Source organism: Meles meles, chromosome Y (genome assembly GCF_922984935.1).
Source record: "Meles meles chromosome Y, mMelMel3.1 paternal haplotype, whole genome shotgun sequence".
Taxonomy (NCBI): domain Eukaryota; kingdom Metazoa; phylum Chordata; class Mammalia; order Carnivora; family Mustelidae; genus Meles; species Meles meles.
Window position 1 is genome coordinate 1,227,777 of NC_060088.1, and position 15,658 is coordinate 1,243,434.

Sequence of the window (15,658 nt, forward strand, 5' to 3'; positions counted from 1 at the left end):
GATGCACGCAACTCTATGTGTGCTCCCTCTCACAGAATCCCACTAACATGCCCTAATCCCTGATCCTCCATGAAGGATCATTAAGTACCTCATCCTCATCCTTCATTCTAGAACTTTCTACCATCTCAACTGCCTGTCCCTTCACGGCCTATTGAGACCCATGGTCTGGCCAGTTGGAACCAAGGTTCATCCCTTCTGGAACATTCCACCACCTGAACTGTGTGTCCCTTCATGGCATAGCCAGTTGGGACTATGTTCCCCCTTCTGGAACATTCTACCATCTGAACTGCCTGTCCACACTTGGTCTAGTCTATTGGAACCAAGCTCCATTCTTGATGTCACGATGACAATAGTATCAGTGTGTTATGAAGCAGTTCATAGATATGGTGCCTCCTGCTTGCAGAGGAGTGGGGATGTCTTACTGGGGAGCCCGCAGGTGCCTAGTTCTAATCTCAGCCCAGCACTCACCACCCAGGGCCTTGTGAACTCCCTGCCTTATCAATATCTCCATTCCTCATCTATGACCTAAGTGTAATAAAAGTGTCTGCCTCCAAGAGTCACTGTGGCGTGAAACTTCTCATGTTGTAAGTCACCAGTATGTAGAAAGTTCTCAAAATCTGGCTGTTTTTGTGCGTGTTTTAGCTTACCATTTTTAACGAAGTTATCTAAAGTAGAAAGAGCGGAAATGCCTATCCATGGATGACTGGACGAACAAACATGATCCATCCATGCACTGGAATATTATACAGCCATGAAAAGGAAGAGAGCACGACAGGCTACAATGGGGATGAATCTGGAAAATTATGTTAAGTGAGGAAAGCCAGTCCCAACAGGCAATAAACTTATAATTGCATTGATATGAAATGTCCAGAACAGGCAAAATTAACAGAGGCAGATTAGCGGTCTCTCCAGGCGCTAGGGATCGAGTGAGTTCATGGGACACTGACTGCAAATGGGCATGGGGTTTTTGAGGGGGCCGTGAATATATTCTGAAGTCAGACAGTGGTGATGGCGAACATATAAAAAATAACTGAACTTTATGGAACTGTTTTCACAAAGAGTCATTTCTAAGCACTGTTAAATTTTAACAATGAGGTGACCCTGAGCACTGAATCCATATGGAAGCCGGTACATTTTTAAGGTTTGCGCACAGTGTAGTGAGCATGGGCTCTTTGTGCCTTTTTCTGTCTGGGTAGAATACCGTCATGTGTGGACGGACCCATTGCTCTGCTGATGGGCTCTTGGGCTTCTGCGCTTTCACTATTTTGCATTGCGTTGCCACAAAAGTGTGTGTGCGTGTCTTTGTCTGAACACCTGTTTTCGGCTGTCCTGTGCAGATGCCAAAGACGGGAGATGCTTCTCATAGGGTCCCTCAACCAACATTTTTGTTAAACTCCTACCTTGATACATTCATGCATCTGTTTAACTTGCAGACGGACCAGCAGCCTTGACAAGCGCATTGAGTTTGCAGCCCTCCAGCTTGGGGACCCCGGCATCCCTCTTTCCCACCACGTGTGCCCCAAACCACATGGACACAGGATTTTCACTCTGTTTACCACAATACTCTTTGGCATAAGTACATTCTGCTTGAGGCACAGCGGGAACCTGTCCAGAATGACACAGTGTAAACCCTCCTTATCACTTTCCCTTTAATCTCTTCTTCTTTTTTTTTTTTAAGATTTTATTTATTTATTTGACTGAGGGAGACACAGCAAGAGAGGAAACAAAAGCAGAAAGAGTGGGAGAGGGAGAAGCAGGCTTTCCTCTGAGCAGGGAGCCCCATGTGGGGCTCCATCCCAGGACCCTGGGATCATGACCTGAGCCGAAGACAGACGCTTAACAACTGAGCACCCAGGCACCCTGATCTCTTCTTTATATTAAACCCCAGGAGTTATGAAGACATCCAGAATCACCACGTTCTACGGGGAACTTTGCCTTTCTTATTTTTCCCAATGGCTCGGGACTTTTCTGCAAGGTACTGTCAACCCTGCTGGTGTTCTTAGATTTCTGTTGCAAGAGTATTCTAGAAAAAGAGGGGACACTCCCTAAATCCTTATTACAGCATCAGGGCTGGAAGAGATAACAGTCAGGGGACAGATGTCCCCTGTCATCAGTGTGACAGTAGGAAACACATCATAGTTTCTATATTTCTCCCGATTCCTCAGTTCTTCTTGGCGGGGACACAGAGAATCTGGGTAAATAGAATCCCACATGTGTGTGGCTGGACACAGCCCACGTGGAGGCTTGCTTTCAAGACCTGTCTGTTCCAAGACCACAGACAGCACCCCGGACTCACCAACCAGAGTGACCAACCGTCTAAGTGCACAGTTCGGCTGAAAGACTTGTAACTAGAGCTGAGGCATGGGCTCTCTGGGGGAAGGAGCTGGGTAAGGCCAACCTTCCCCCATCACCAAGATGAGCAGCCATGACGCGGTCATGCAAAAAGTGTGCATGGTTCTCAAGTACCAAGATCATATGGCACCCCGCTGAGGTATGTGTGAGTTGCTTCTTCTCTTTTTCTTTCTTCCTTTCTTCCTCATTCCTTCCTTCCTCCCTTCCTTTCTTTTCTCCTCCTTCTCCTCCTCCTCCTGCTCTTCTTCTTCTTCTCCTACTTCTTCCTTCTTTCTTCTCCTTCTCCTTCCTTCTTCCTTCTCATTTTCTTCCTTCTTCCTTCCTCCTTCTCCTTCTCCTTCTCTACCTCTACAGTTTGCAATTCAGGTGCCAAGTTCAGTTAATGTAGTTCTCAGTACGTAGAACTTCATCAACACTGGTTTCCGCAAAAGCCCTGTTGTACAGAAACCAGAACCATGAAAAACAGGTGAGTCATTTTTGCTTCTGTACAAAGGTCTACCCATATAATCCATACTACCTACATAACTGTGTGCAAAGGGGACTTCAGGGGGCACCTCTAACAGCCAAGTCTCGTGGTCATCATTCCATGGCCGAGGCTCTGGCTTATCCTTAATCTCGTGTCCTTGGACTTAAAAAAAAAGTCAGAGGGAGCAATCTTCTGAGGGGCAGACAGCTTCAAGTCACTCCTCTTCTTGGTTTGTTCACATCTGGTGGTGATACACAGGCTGGATCTGTTGGCCACCCCAGTGACCTTTCCACAGGCAACATCCTTGAAAGGGTTGACCGAGTGCCATGACTCATTCCGACTCGAGAAATTCCGCAACAGTCAGCCCAGGGCACCCTGGCAGCTCTGCAGTGAACGGTGCATGATGATACCACAAAACCACAGTCGTCTTGGATCGAGCCCTTCTCATTGGGAAGTGCCAGCACATCAGCCTCTGAACCTGGGATGGCTCTGAGCTTCAGGACATTGTACAGGGCGTGGAGACTCTACACTGGTTTTGTGCACGCATTCTGAGTCCAAGAACACAGCCCAGCTTCTGGAAAAATGCCTGATGCTTGATGTGCCGTCTGGATCCAGGTCCTCATCGGGGACGTTAGTTCTGAGTGACACCTGTCAGTCCTAATTCTGAAATACTCAAGTCAGTGATTTCTCTTATGCTGTGCAAGTGCAGACCATGATTTTGCAAAAGCTCCAGCAAACAGTGACCCAGTGGATGGGTGGCTGAGCACAGACAGAGGGATGGCTGGGGGGGTTGGGAGCCAGAAAGTCCCTCTGGAGCCCCCAGTTGCCTGGGGACATTTCAAAGAAGGTGATGGGTCTCTCATAGGTGCCTTAAACTTGCAAGTTAAGTCCCTGTTCCTCTGAGACTCGGTCCCGATTATCACATGGTATTTAGGATAAGGTACTTGGGTTTTTTTTTTTTTTTGGAAGAATTAGACAGCCAACCAACCAAAATTTGAGAAGCTGTGTATCAGGTGCAGCTAACGGATGGAGTGGAACAAAGTATACACATGTGGGGACATAAGAATGACGAGTTTGCTTCCCAGGGGGAAGGAAAGAACAGACATGAGTGGAACTTGCAGGCATATGGCCCAAGAGCAGTAAGCTCATCCTGGATGTGATGGTGAATCAGCATTCCCCAGCTCAATGACATACTCTCGCAATGGTGCAGGGGTGGGGGGATGGACACGCGATCACAGACCAGCAAGACAAGATACATCATAGGAACGACCCAGTGCAAGCAAGTGCCCAAACTGGGCAGACTGTCTACGGCCAAGACATCAGGGAAGATGGGGGGCCAACGGGGTCTTTCCACTATGTAGCCCAAAGTCCAGCCCTAAGACGATGGTGCAGATGAAACTCCCAGGCAGGCCTGGGGACATACACTGCACAGCTCAGGAAAGTAAGGTAAAAATGCTTTGGTGCTACAGGTGAAGGTCCCTGAAGAAAAGTCCCTAAAACAAAATGTAATCCTTGGAAGCATCCAGTGCCTGGTGGTGGAAAAAATTAAACAATGACAAGATCAGACTCAAGAAGGAGGCATCGTGTTGCTAAAGCCAACGTTGGGTACTTCTCCACGGTGCAACAAAGCTAAAATCCAAGAGGAAGGCCAATGCTCATGGAACCCAAAGACAAGGTGATGGCCAGAGTCAGTCCCCAGGATCACGTCCTCCCAGGGAGCATGTCTTTGTAGTGACCATGAGTGGACGGTGGTTCTGAGGCTTGTCCGCCATGATGACTATCCGCCATCTTGAACCAAAACACACTGTTCATCAGAACCGTGGTTTCTCCAAGTGTGGCCTCGCAACCTCAGGTGGGAGACGGCGAGAGGTCCATGCGGTCTGGACTATTTTCACTGTGATAGTACGAGCCCCTCCGTGTTGTTCAAGGGTCCACTGTCTATATGCGCAATGTCCTCCGACAGGACAAAAATGGAAAGCATACAGAAAGCTCATCGACCGTGCGGTGACACACGGAGGCTGGCAGGCTATTTCCGTTGGAAGCTAAAGCTGGCTGCTCTTCCTCAGGAAACCCCAGTGTTGCTTGGAACAGCAACTGATAGACAAACTATGGTTATGGCGAGCTGGGTATCTGGCAGACATTTTCCTGAAAACAAACACAGCGAGCTTGTCAAGGAAAACAAATGACAGGATTTACTGCCGGTGACAATACGTGAGCTTTCAAGAGAAGTTCAGGATTCTGGAAAACTTTGTATCTGGTTCCAGGAGCTCAAGAGTTTCCAAATATCGAGACTTCTCTGATAAGGTTGGGGATTACATTAACAAACGTATGTATATATTTTTTTTATGACATATAATGAAATGTGTCCCTGTTGAAAGGCCCTTCCGTGAGTCACTGGACTGATGTTTTCCAAAGGACCGATGGGCAGACGATCCATTCCAGATGATCAGTAGACCGACCGATTTTAACTGAGCAGAGTAAACAAAATTTCATGGATGATGCCTCTGGAATCGATGCTTGCCGCTTTGGCCATCATAAAACGAGGAGGCGGTGGGTCTGCGGATGGTGTCAAAGATAATCCACAATTATCTAAAGACGCCATCAAATCACTCCTTCGTTTTCCAGCTACACGTCTGCGTGAGGCTGGATCCTCTTCAACAGAAACATATTGCAACACGCGGAATGCAGACATCCATCCGAGAAGCTGGCTGTCTTCAGTTAAGCCACACGTTTACAAAAATGTAAGACACTGGCCAAAAAAAAAAAAAAAAAAAAAAAGTAAAGAATGCCAGTTCTCTTCTGTGGGAAAAGCCACACCCAAGGAGCCAAAACAAAGGAACTAAATGTGTTTGCATATGGCGGCCCAAGAAGCAACTTCAGCGTTGTGTCATGCTAATGGCGAGCATTTGGAGGGCACCCATAGTGCACTAGGCTCCCCACTGTGTGTGCTTGGTACACTGCACACATCACATCCACACCACAGAAACGCCCTCGGACACACAGGGCAGTCAGGGGCTGTTGTGGACGTGTGGGGGCTCCGCATGGAGATATAGGGTTTGGGCTAGGACATGTCTGCCTGGTATGGAGGCACTCAGCTCACGTCCCCTGCACACACATCTCTCCTGTGGGAACTCAGTTGTACAAATACAGGGTCCAGGCTGGGATAGGTCTGCCTGGGATGGAGGCACTGAGCCCATGTCCCGGGCACAGGTGCATCCCTCCTGCATAGCCTGAGCACAGGGGTCATGGGGACGGAACCCCAGGTCTGTCATGTCGGCTAGGAGCTCCAGGAGAACAGAGACTCCAGGGCCGGCAGCTCACCTGCACACCACGGAGGTATGTAGAGAAGATTCAGAACATCTGTGGGGCCAGTCCTGAAAATGCCATCCCCTCAGCCACCTGAGGGGCTCTTAGAACTTCCTCCTTCACTACGACCCACCCCTGTGATCACAAACCACAGCCGGTCCCCCGGCTGCACGTCACGGACACATCCTTGTCGCTGCCATTGCTAAAGAATCCAGATTCCAGGTGGCAGCTTGCCTTTATGAAACCACCCCCTGTTGGGTTTAGAGAGGTATCAGAGATTACCCACAATTACCTGAAAGAAAAAAAAAGCTGTGAAAACACTCCTCCTTTTCCAACCACATATGTGGCTGAGGCTAGTCTTGTTTCACGGTGGCAAGAGACGGGTCGCAGAAGTGAACAGCAGAAGCCAGACGTCTCCTTGGCGGCCACACATGGAAGACGTGACCTCTCTCTTCTGGGCGTAGACTGGGATGTTCAGAATGTCTTACATTTTTGCAAATGTGGGGCTTAAGATAAGACAGCTGGATTCTCCTATCCCGTCTGAGTTCTGTGTGTTGCAATAGGTTGTTTGTGTTGAAGGAGATCGTAGCTGGAGACGAACATGTAGCTGTGAAGAACCATCTCCATTGCTTCTTCAGATAATCATGGACCATCTTGGACACCATCCCCAGACCCACCAAGTGGTTTCTGTAGGACGACCCCGCTGCACTGTGGAATCTGGAATCATCATCAATACAATTTCTGTTGGATTCAAACCCATTGGTCTATTTCACCTTTGCAATGGATTGTTGGCTCAATTACACTCAAGAGAAACAGAAGAGGTAGCAGATCACTCATGAGATGACACGCTTTCCATATGGGAAGTATTTCTGTTTGTGTCACATGCCACCTTTCCGTGATTTTTCTTTCCTTTCCTGTATGTTCAAAGGGTTTGTCTTGAGAGCTTGTCCCCATAACAAATCCAAAGTATGCAACCTCTGGTCTTCTATCCTTCAGAGAACCCTCAGAGCCACCAAGTGCTGATGATGGATGGACCCAGGAGATCCCCCAAATTGGTTTGAGATGGAGAAATCCAAAATGTGTGGTCCCTCACCCGCTGGGGGCTTAGGAAGTCATGGAGACTCAACTACTCCAGGTGGTCGGGCTTGAGTGGAAAGCAGGTGGACTACAGAGAAGATAGTATGCATTCCAAAAGACTGGTATGGACAATTCCTTTCAGTTGCATTTCAATAACCCATAAAGAGATTATCAGCATATGACCCGCACGCAGGACTTAATCAAGAGATCACGGGGCTCTCTCTGCCCGCATGCTGGATCAATTTTATTTGCAACAACCTCCATCCTGTGCATGATTTTGCAAAGTGAAGGTGATTGCAGGGCTGCACCTGGTCCCCAGAGAGCTGACTGGGAGGTTTGCAGGAGACACCCATGACCCATTTCTGGTCTGAAAATGGCCACTCTGCAAATGCCCAGATGCCGCCGGGGCCTCGGACCAAGGCGCCCCATCAGCGAATGGCACAGCTCGCCGGCTCGGCGAGCACCAGAAATTGCTAACACCACGATCCCGGCTTTCCCAGAACAGCATTCTTCAGCAGATGGTCAGAGAAATGCTATTTCCTCAGATAATTAATTTTAAATGGAAGCATCACTGGAGAAGTGCAAATAAGAAGAGGAGAGATGCATCTTTCCCTTCTATGCTCTCAACGTACAGAGGAAGCATTGCCAAACGGTGCAGAACAATATTGACCTAAGCTGTAGAATCATTTTTCTGTGCAATAACGGGACAACGGGGGAGGGGTATACAGGAGAAAAGTGGCACCTGAAACATCTTATTTCACACGCACACATAACCTGAAACTCCTGCAGCAAGATGTGCAGACTGGGGGAAACCACGCAGCGGGTACACGTGTGCTCACTACATTTCGCCCGTCCATCGTTCACGTGCATGAAATATAACAGAAAATTCAACGGCACACTGAAACTCAAATCATTGCTACCAAACGAAGAAGATAACGGGTTTTGATCTAACGCTTACATGCACTTGCTCTTTAAGAATATTCCGAAAGGGGGCACCTGGGTGGCTCAGTGGGTTAAAGCCTCTGCCTTCAGCTCAGGTCATGGTCTCAGGGTCCTGGGATCGAGCCCCGCATCGGGATCTCTGCTCAGCAGGTATCCTGCTTCCCTTCCTCTCTCTCTCTCTGCCTGCCTCTCTGCCTACTTGTGATCTTTCTCTCTGTCAAATAAATAAATAAAATCTTAAAAAAAAAAAAAAGTAGTTAAAAAAAAAAAAAAAAAAAGAATATTCCGAAAGGCACGTTGCCTTCTCTGGTAAGTGAAACCGCGTGAGAGTCTCCCCACTTTTCACCACATCCAGTTTCCCTCCGCAGAGGCAGGCCCACTGCTCCCTTTGAGCTCGGGGAAACTCTCTACTTCCCAACGCGTTTATCGGTGTGAAGTCGGCCGTTAATAAACCAACCACGTCTTCCTGGGAAGACGATTCCTCCCGTTTGACCTCCTTGCTTCCCACAGAGCCTGCAAGTGGGCGGTACTTGGCAAATCCCCACTGGAGAGTCTGAGGACGGGTGGATCCCTCTGCCAAAGTGATGTGATGAGTGGGGCAACGGCATTCTGTCCCATTGGACATTCAGGAAGGCCAGCGTGGAACTGGCTCTCTGTGGTCCCAAGGCTGCAGGGGTCACCATGACTAGGACGAAGTAGATCTAAGACAGCTGGTTTCTCTTGGCTTTCCCCAAGGGCCAAATATACTTCTTACACGTTGCCCTTGGGAGCACAATCTCCTGACCCCATAAGGGACTCCAGAGATCAGCTGTCTTTGTCTGGGCGGCTGTAACAGGGGAGCCCCAAATGTGTGGCTTAAATAACAGATCATTTCTCATGGTTCTGGAGGTTGGGCGTCCAAGGTCAAGCCACCTGCAGGTGTCATGTCAGGTGACGACTTGCTTCCTGGTTCATGGATGGCATCTTCTCGTTGGATCCTCACTTGATGGGGAAAGAGCTCCAATTCCTCCTTCTTCTCATGAGGACAATAATCCCATCATGGGTTCAGGGGGTCAACAACCTTCATGGTCTCATGTAGCCCTAAGGACCTTCCAAAAGCTCCACCTGCTGACACCACCCCAATGGGATTCAAGGCTTCCTTGCACGGATTTTGGGGAGACCCGGACATTCCATAACACCTGTGCTCCTGGAAGACGGTGAGGCAGAGAAACACCCTACCCCTTTTGTGTTCCAAGGAACATTTTCCCACAAAGAATCCTCATCCCACCTCCCTTAGACAGGACTCACAATGCCCCATCTGTTTCTCTGGGACGAGGCCAGACACAGACTTCCCTCTGATCCCCATTTCTAGGCTCATGAATGAGCTGTGTGCACCCCCTGAGCCACTGGGCAAGATGCCCCCTCCCCTGACTTGATCCAACCTTCTTGGTTCAGGGTCTCTCCTTCCCCACCCACCATGCCCAGGACTTCAGGGCCCCCTCAGTCAGAGCCTGAGCAGCACTAGAACGCAGAATGACCGACTCCTCCAAAAGTCAACTGTCTGCAAAGAAAGAGATCTGCTGCTCCGGCATTTCCATCACGGCACCTGCTCATCCCACATGGTATACCTGGTTCTCCTAGGCTCACAGGTCAATGCAAAGTCCTTTCTGCTGACCTTGAGTTGCATGCTTATCGGCCAGTCAGGGCTCTCAAGAGTAGCTGTCAAATGACGTTGTGGCTGGACAGGATCTCTGGGGACATATAAACTATCAGGGGTGGCAGCATTGGGACAAAGCTGAATCTCAAGGTGAGGTCTCCAAGGTTTGGCCACCAGGAGCCATCAAGATGTGATCCCTTGAGGGGCTTCTAGGTGCCTGGCATGGCGTGGATGGGGTGCATTCTTGCAGAGCCTGTAGGCCACGGGGGGATGCAGGATGCTGGACGTGTGGCAGAAGTGTACTGGAAAGCTAAACAGACATGGAAGACCGGGGCTGGATTGCATCCAGGATCCCTGGGAGATGTCATGAAGAGGTATCTGGTAGGAAACAGAGGTAGCAGGTTGACAAGTGAAGGTGGGGAGAAGGGAGTCCAGGAGGAGGAAATGTTGAAAGCAGGGCATGCAGGTTGGAAAGTGTTGGAGGAGGACGAGGGCAGGGAGGAAGGGACAGAGAGAGACAGTCAACGGCACCTCAGCCCAAGGAGGTGGGTTTCATCCAGGGTATTCAGCAGAGCGAGTCTGACAGATCTGGGCACTGAGTGTGGAAGAAAAAGACCTTCCCTGTGTCTGCACACCTGCCCCTCCCACGCACCTGTCCAGCCCAGGTGACAGCCCCCCCCACCCACCCCCCAGGCGATGAGCATCCTTGGCTCTAAGATATCAACATCTGGTTTCACTTAAAAATAAACAGAGTGTTCCAAAAATAGGAAAATTCTTCCTTGTGGGATTTTTTTTTTTTAATCCTCTAGGTATTTATAGAGGAGCTAAGGAAACCAGGCAGACAATCGCCCTCTCTCATAAAATTCACCTTGCTAGTGTTTCGAAAGGTTAAAATTAATCGTTGCAAGCCTGAGAAATGAAGAGCCTTTTAATGTAAGGAACAAGGTGAGAGCTATAATAGCCGATTAAATTTTCACAAAGTGCTCAGCATCTCCTTTCATGCTTTCAGAGAAGACACGGTGACCTTCTAAAACTTCTAATTACCCCCCCCAGGAAACCAGCTGTCTGTCTGTCTGCCTGGCTGTCATCTAGCTAGCGAATGTGGCTGTTTATTGCCTAACTTGGGACACTAAATTAAAATTGAAAGGTTAAAAAAAAAAATGGGACTCTAGTTTGAAAAAATTCATGTAAATAAAGGCCATTTTATGTTAACTAAGGAAGAGATAAGTAGTCTTGAATATATGCTGGACCTAAATATTCATGTAGAATATTGTTCGAACTTCTTTACGGATACCGTTGACTGTTGGCCAACAAATTCCCGTCAAGCTCTTCACCATAGGTAGTGGGTGCTGAGAACTCTATGTCATAAAGGAAAAACAAACATGGTGGAAGGAACCAAGAAATCTATGCCATCAACACTCACTCAAGTTTTTCCAAATGGGCCAAACTCCAGGAGGATCAATCTGCAAAATCAGAGACTCTAGGAGTAAAAGAAAAATGGTAGGTGTGTACTCATGGCAAGGTAGGACTACATTCAAGATACGAATCTCTCTCAGATGACAAAGACCAGTAGATTGTGAGCCAGAGACGCTAATAACTATTTGCATAATGAACACCAAATTGACGTCATAGTATTTCTTGCTTCCATGGCTAATTAAAGTACTCTGTAGTCCGTTGGATAATCCAAACATTATAGTGCAAAGACGTATTTCTAAGGGGAAACCATCCCGCTGGTAAGTGCACACAACTGACTTTTCCCGGCACGGGAAAAGTTCTCTTTCAATGAAAGCACACTGGACGTGAGACCTGAACAAAAAGCCCATGAATCAAATAGCGAGCCCTTCTTCCCAGTAAAGACGGAGCAAGTTACTATTGGCGGGACAATGTTAGGAAAGACAGAGAGTGGTCAAGAACCCACTTTTGAAGAACACAAAGCAAAGCCTTTTAGAGAAGATCCCAGACTCCGTATTCTCAGTAGGATCATGCTGAAGGTTTAGGATTACGGAATTAATGCCACGGCTTTATGTGAGTCTATGGCAAATAGCAAAAACAGAATTACCTTCTCTAAATCCTTTTAATATTATTTAAATTCTCTATTTCCATTTGGGTTTGCTAGGACGCTGTTATGTCTTTCTGCTGTTTGTTTTTGTGGTGGTGTTGGGTCTCATATTTTTGTTTTCTATTTCGTTTACTTATCTACTTATTTTGGTCCTAGAAGGAAGAGTATCTGCTCCAAACAAGACAGCTTTCTTCAGCAGTTATGACTCAAGAGCAATAAAGATTTTGGCACCACTGATACGATGATAAGGTATTCAAACTCTTGTCCCTGGGAAAATCTCTCAGTGGAGAAATGAACCATATCGCATTGGTTCCTGAAAACACTCATAAATTTATCCTTCCAAGAGCTCAAATAGTCGAAGGTTGGTATGTGGGCATCCTCCTAGCCCAACCCAAAGCAGGATCTCAACTGACCATGACCTCAAAGGCAGAAAGTAAGGAGGATGACGCATTCAATTAAGAAGTTAGTTTGGGTTTTTGTTTGTTTTTTTCTTTTTTACTTACCAGAAATTAAGGAGGATGAAGCATTCAATTAAGAAGTTAAGTTTTTTTTTTTTTCGTTTGTTTTTGACTTAACATTAAGTCCAGAGAAGAGGAGGAAGTAGGCTGGAGAGCCTGTAGGCATTGAGAAGTCATTGTGTTCTTCACAGGAACCTACACTAGTGTTAGGATGTGTGCTTGCTTGCTCAAAAAAAGAAAAAAAAAATCTAAAGAATCCACAGAGACACAATTACCCAACGCAGAAATCACAGAAGAGCCATAATCCATGAGTAAGTGTGGCTCCCGTGGGCCTCAACCCAAGTTGCGTTACTGGCGGTGGTGCGTGGGCGAGAACTTTGGAGGGTCTCCAATGGGTCCACGCTGGTCTGGAGAGAAGCGTCTCCCTCTGAGCTCAGCTCTGCAGGGCATCCTGAGCTGGACATGACTGCAGGGAGAGGTGGCGAGAGGAAGGCGACCTACAGTCCCACGCACAGGGAGTGGCCCCTGGTAGTCTGGACGGTGTCTCTGGGGGGTACCCTGAGCCTGGATCCTCATTCAGCCAAAGCAAACGTCTGTTCCTGGACCACCACCCTACCACTCCCACCCAGCGAAGCCCCAGAATCCTGCACCTGACGTGCTGGGAGGGGGCCCTCTACTGACCAATACCTCCAAAGGCTTAGCTTCTGATCTAAACTTAATACAGTGCTACTTTCTTCTTTAATTCAATGCACCCAAAATTCACGTCAAAGCCTGTGTGTGTGTGTGTGTGTGTGTGTATCTGACTCAGACCTCTTTCCCCCTGCTCACCCTATCAACCCATTCGGTCATAATGGACAGAGGCAATGACCTTGAACGGGGTCCCCATTTGGAGGACCCATGCTGCACACCTCAGGGCTCACCCGGCTTGGGTCCAGATGCTTCATTGACCCCACACAACCACTTCCAGGCCACGCTACACCCAAGACCCAATGACCCCCCTCAGGACTTTTGCTGGTTCTGTTCTAAGAAGCAGAAAGAACAAAGCAGGACCAGCCGCCCCCACCAAGGACGCACAGCCATGCTCCTTGTACACACAAAGGGTCTGCCCTTTTCATAAATGGACGTGCCCAGCAGCCGGAGGCAATGAGAGGGTGCAGCGCACATCGAGATTGGCTGAGGTTCCTGGAACTGCAAATGTGCCCCTGTAGGGTTAGCCACTCAAGGACCTGCATCTCCCAGATGCTAATGCCAGGTCTACCTGGTGGCATTTGGGAGGAAAGAAGAAACAGAAGCCGCCAACAGAGGGCACGTCAGCTCTGACGCGGGGGGCATGCCTGCTCCCAGAAGAGAGCACACTGTCCTGCATGATTAGGAATCATTGTCTTCATTGCCTCGCAGACCCTAAGACCCTCGGCGGCCTCCCCCACAGCTCAGCACAGAGGAGCGGACAAAGAGCTGTCCCTTGAACATACAGGCTTTGCACACCCACACCTGAAACTCAACACACAGACGGCAGCAGTAGCCATTTCTCATTTAGGAATTGCTTCTAGAACATTCTTTCCTCTGACAAACCAGGGTTATTGCTTACAGCTTTGTTAGAACGTGCAGAACTCTTAAACTTTATGAATGAACTTTTGCTCCTTCCTTGCTTGGGTTGTAACCCAAGCAAATTTTGGCAAACTGTTCTTTAAACTATCCTTTTTTTAAAAAATTCATTCGGCATTTTTCGAAAGTCACAAAGAACATATGATTTGGCGGTTTCCCATGAGACTCCTCGTTGGGTCTGGAAATCAAGGGCCGGTGCATTTGTAACGGGGCCGTGAGATGTCAACCGGAGGGAAATGCAAATGCCCAGGTCCCATTCTCAAATGCTCTGGCTCCTCGTGGGGCTGGGAATTGGCATTTGTAACCTGCTCCCCACGATGCTGCAGGACTAAAACACAACTGTGTTGGAGAACGCCACCTCCATGAGCCACGGTAAATGGGGACGGGGACGAGGACCATCTGTCATGATCATTTCTGTGCAGGGCAGGTGGCAGAAGGCATTGGCTCCCATCTGCAACAGCGGCCTGGTGTTTCCCAAAGAGCCAGACCAGCGCTGGGCTACAGGGAAGCTCCCCTCCATGTTCTGTCCCAGGATCAAAGGGATTGTGCCACAAAGGTCAGGGGCAACCGGAATGTCCCCCAGCTGTGTGCACAGAGTGAAATGCCAACTTTCAAAGCTGCCTTGGACAAGCTAGGTGGGGAATAAGGGTACCACAAGACAGATGTTCACTAGACTTGCCTTCCACGGCTTTCCTTCTCTCCCCTGCCTTATTAAAAGAATCATCACTGGTGAGCCTGGGTGGCTCAGTCAGTTGAGCTACAGACTCTTGGTTTTGGCTCAGGTCATGATCTTAGGCTCATGGGATCAAGCCCTAAGTCAGGCCCCATGCTCAGTGTAGAGTCTCATTCTCCCTCTCTCTCTACTCCCCTCCCTGCTCATTCTCTCTCTCTCTCTCTCTCTCTCTCTCAAATAAACAAATAAAACCTTAAAAAGAAGGAGGAGGAGGAAGAGAAGATATGGAGGAAGAGGAAGAAAGAGGAAGAGAAGAAACAAAGGAAGAGGAAGGAGGAAGAAAAGAAATGGAGGAAGAAAAGAAGAAAGAGAAGGAGGAGGAGGAGAAAAAGGAGAAGGAGAAGGAGGAGAAGAAATGGAGGAAGAAGAGGGAGGAGGAGGAAGAGGAGAACCACCATAAGCTCAGACGGGAGAAGCCTGTGTCTGGGATATGCCCACAGTGCCATCTTGGTTGGATCCAGTCCAAGATGGTTGATGTGCATCTCCTTTTCTTAAACATGAGGCCCACGAGCAGGGCTCAGAAAGCACTCCGCAGCGTTTGCAACCAGGATAGAGGTTACAGATAGGTGTCCACTGCTCGGGTTAGACAAGTAGAGAGAGCAAGCACTACAGGATTTGCTAGAGAGCAAAGCGGAGACAGACACATCCATGATGGAATTATCTGCAGCTCAGAACCGGCAACCAGTAGACGCATCGGACAGTTTCGGCATGAAGACGTGCTACTGACGTCCCCAGCCCTGGAGATGGACATGGAATGGAAATAAGGTCCCGCTGTCCCAAGATAAGCAATCGACCGGTGCATTCGAACGCTTTCATTAGAAGATGCCTCCACAGAGCAATGCTGGGACATGCTTCCTGCCATTCAGCACTCTCTGGGGGGACTGAAAATCCCCAAAAGAAACGCACAAGACAGACATCCCCACCCCCGAGTGCTGCCTCCACGCCCACACTCGTGATCCAACGTCCAGGCCTGCAGCTCAGCTGTCAACACCAACTCGGAACAAGGACAAGACCCACAAGGCTC

General features: G+C 48.6%; 1 protein-coding gene across 1 annotated transcript in view; it reads right to left on the reverse strand.

Annotated features, from left to right (window-relative positions):
* The window catches only part of LOC123935871 (dehydrogenase/reductase SDR family member on chromosome X-like), a 116,250-nt gene that overhangs the window by 67,540 nt on the left and 33,052 nt on the right, over positions 1–15,658 (reverse strand). The window lies entirely within an intron of this gene.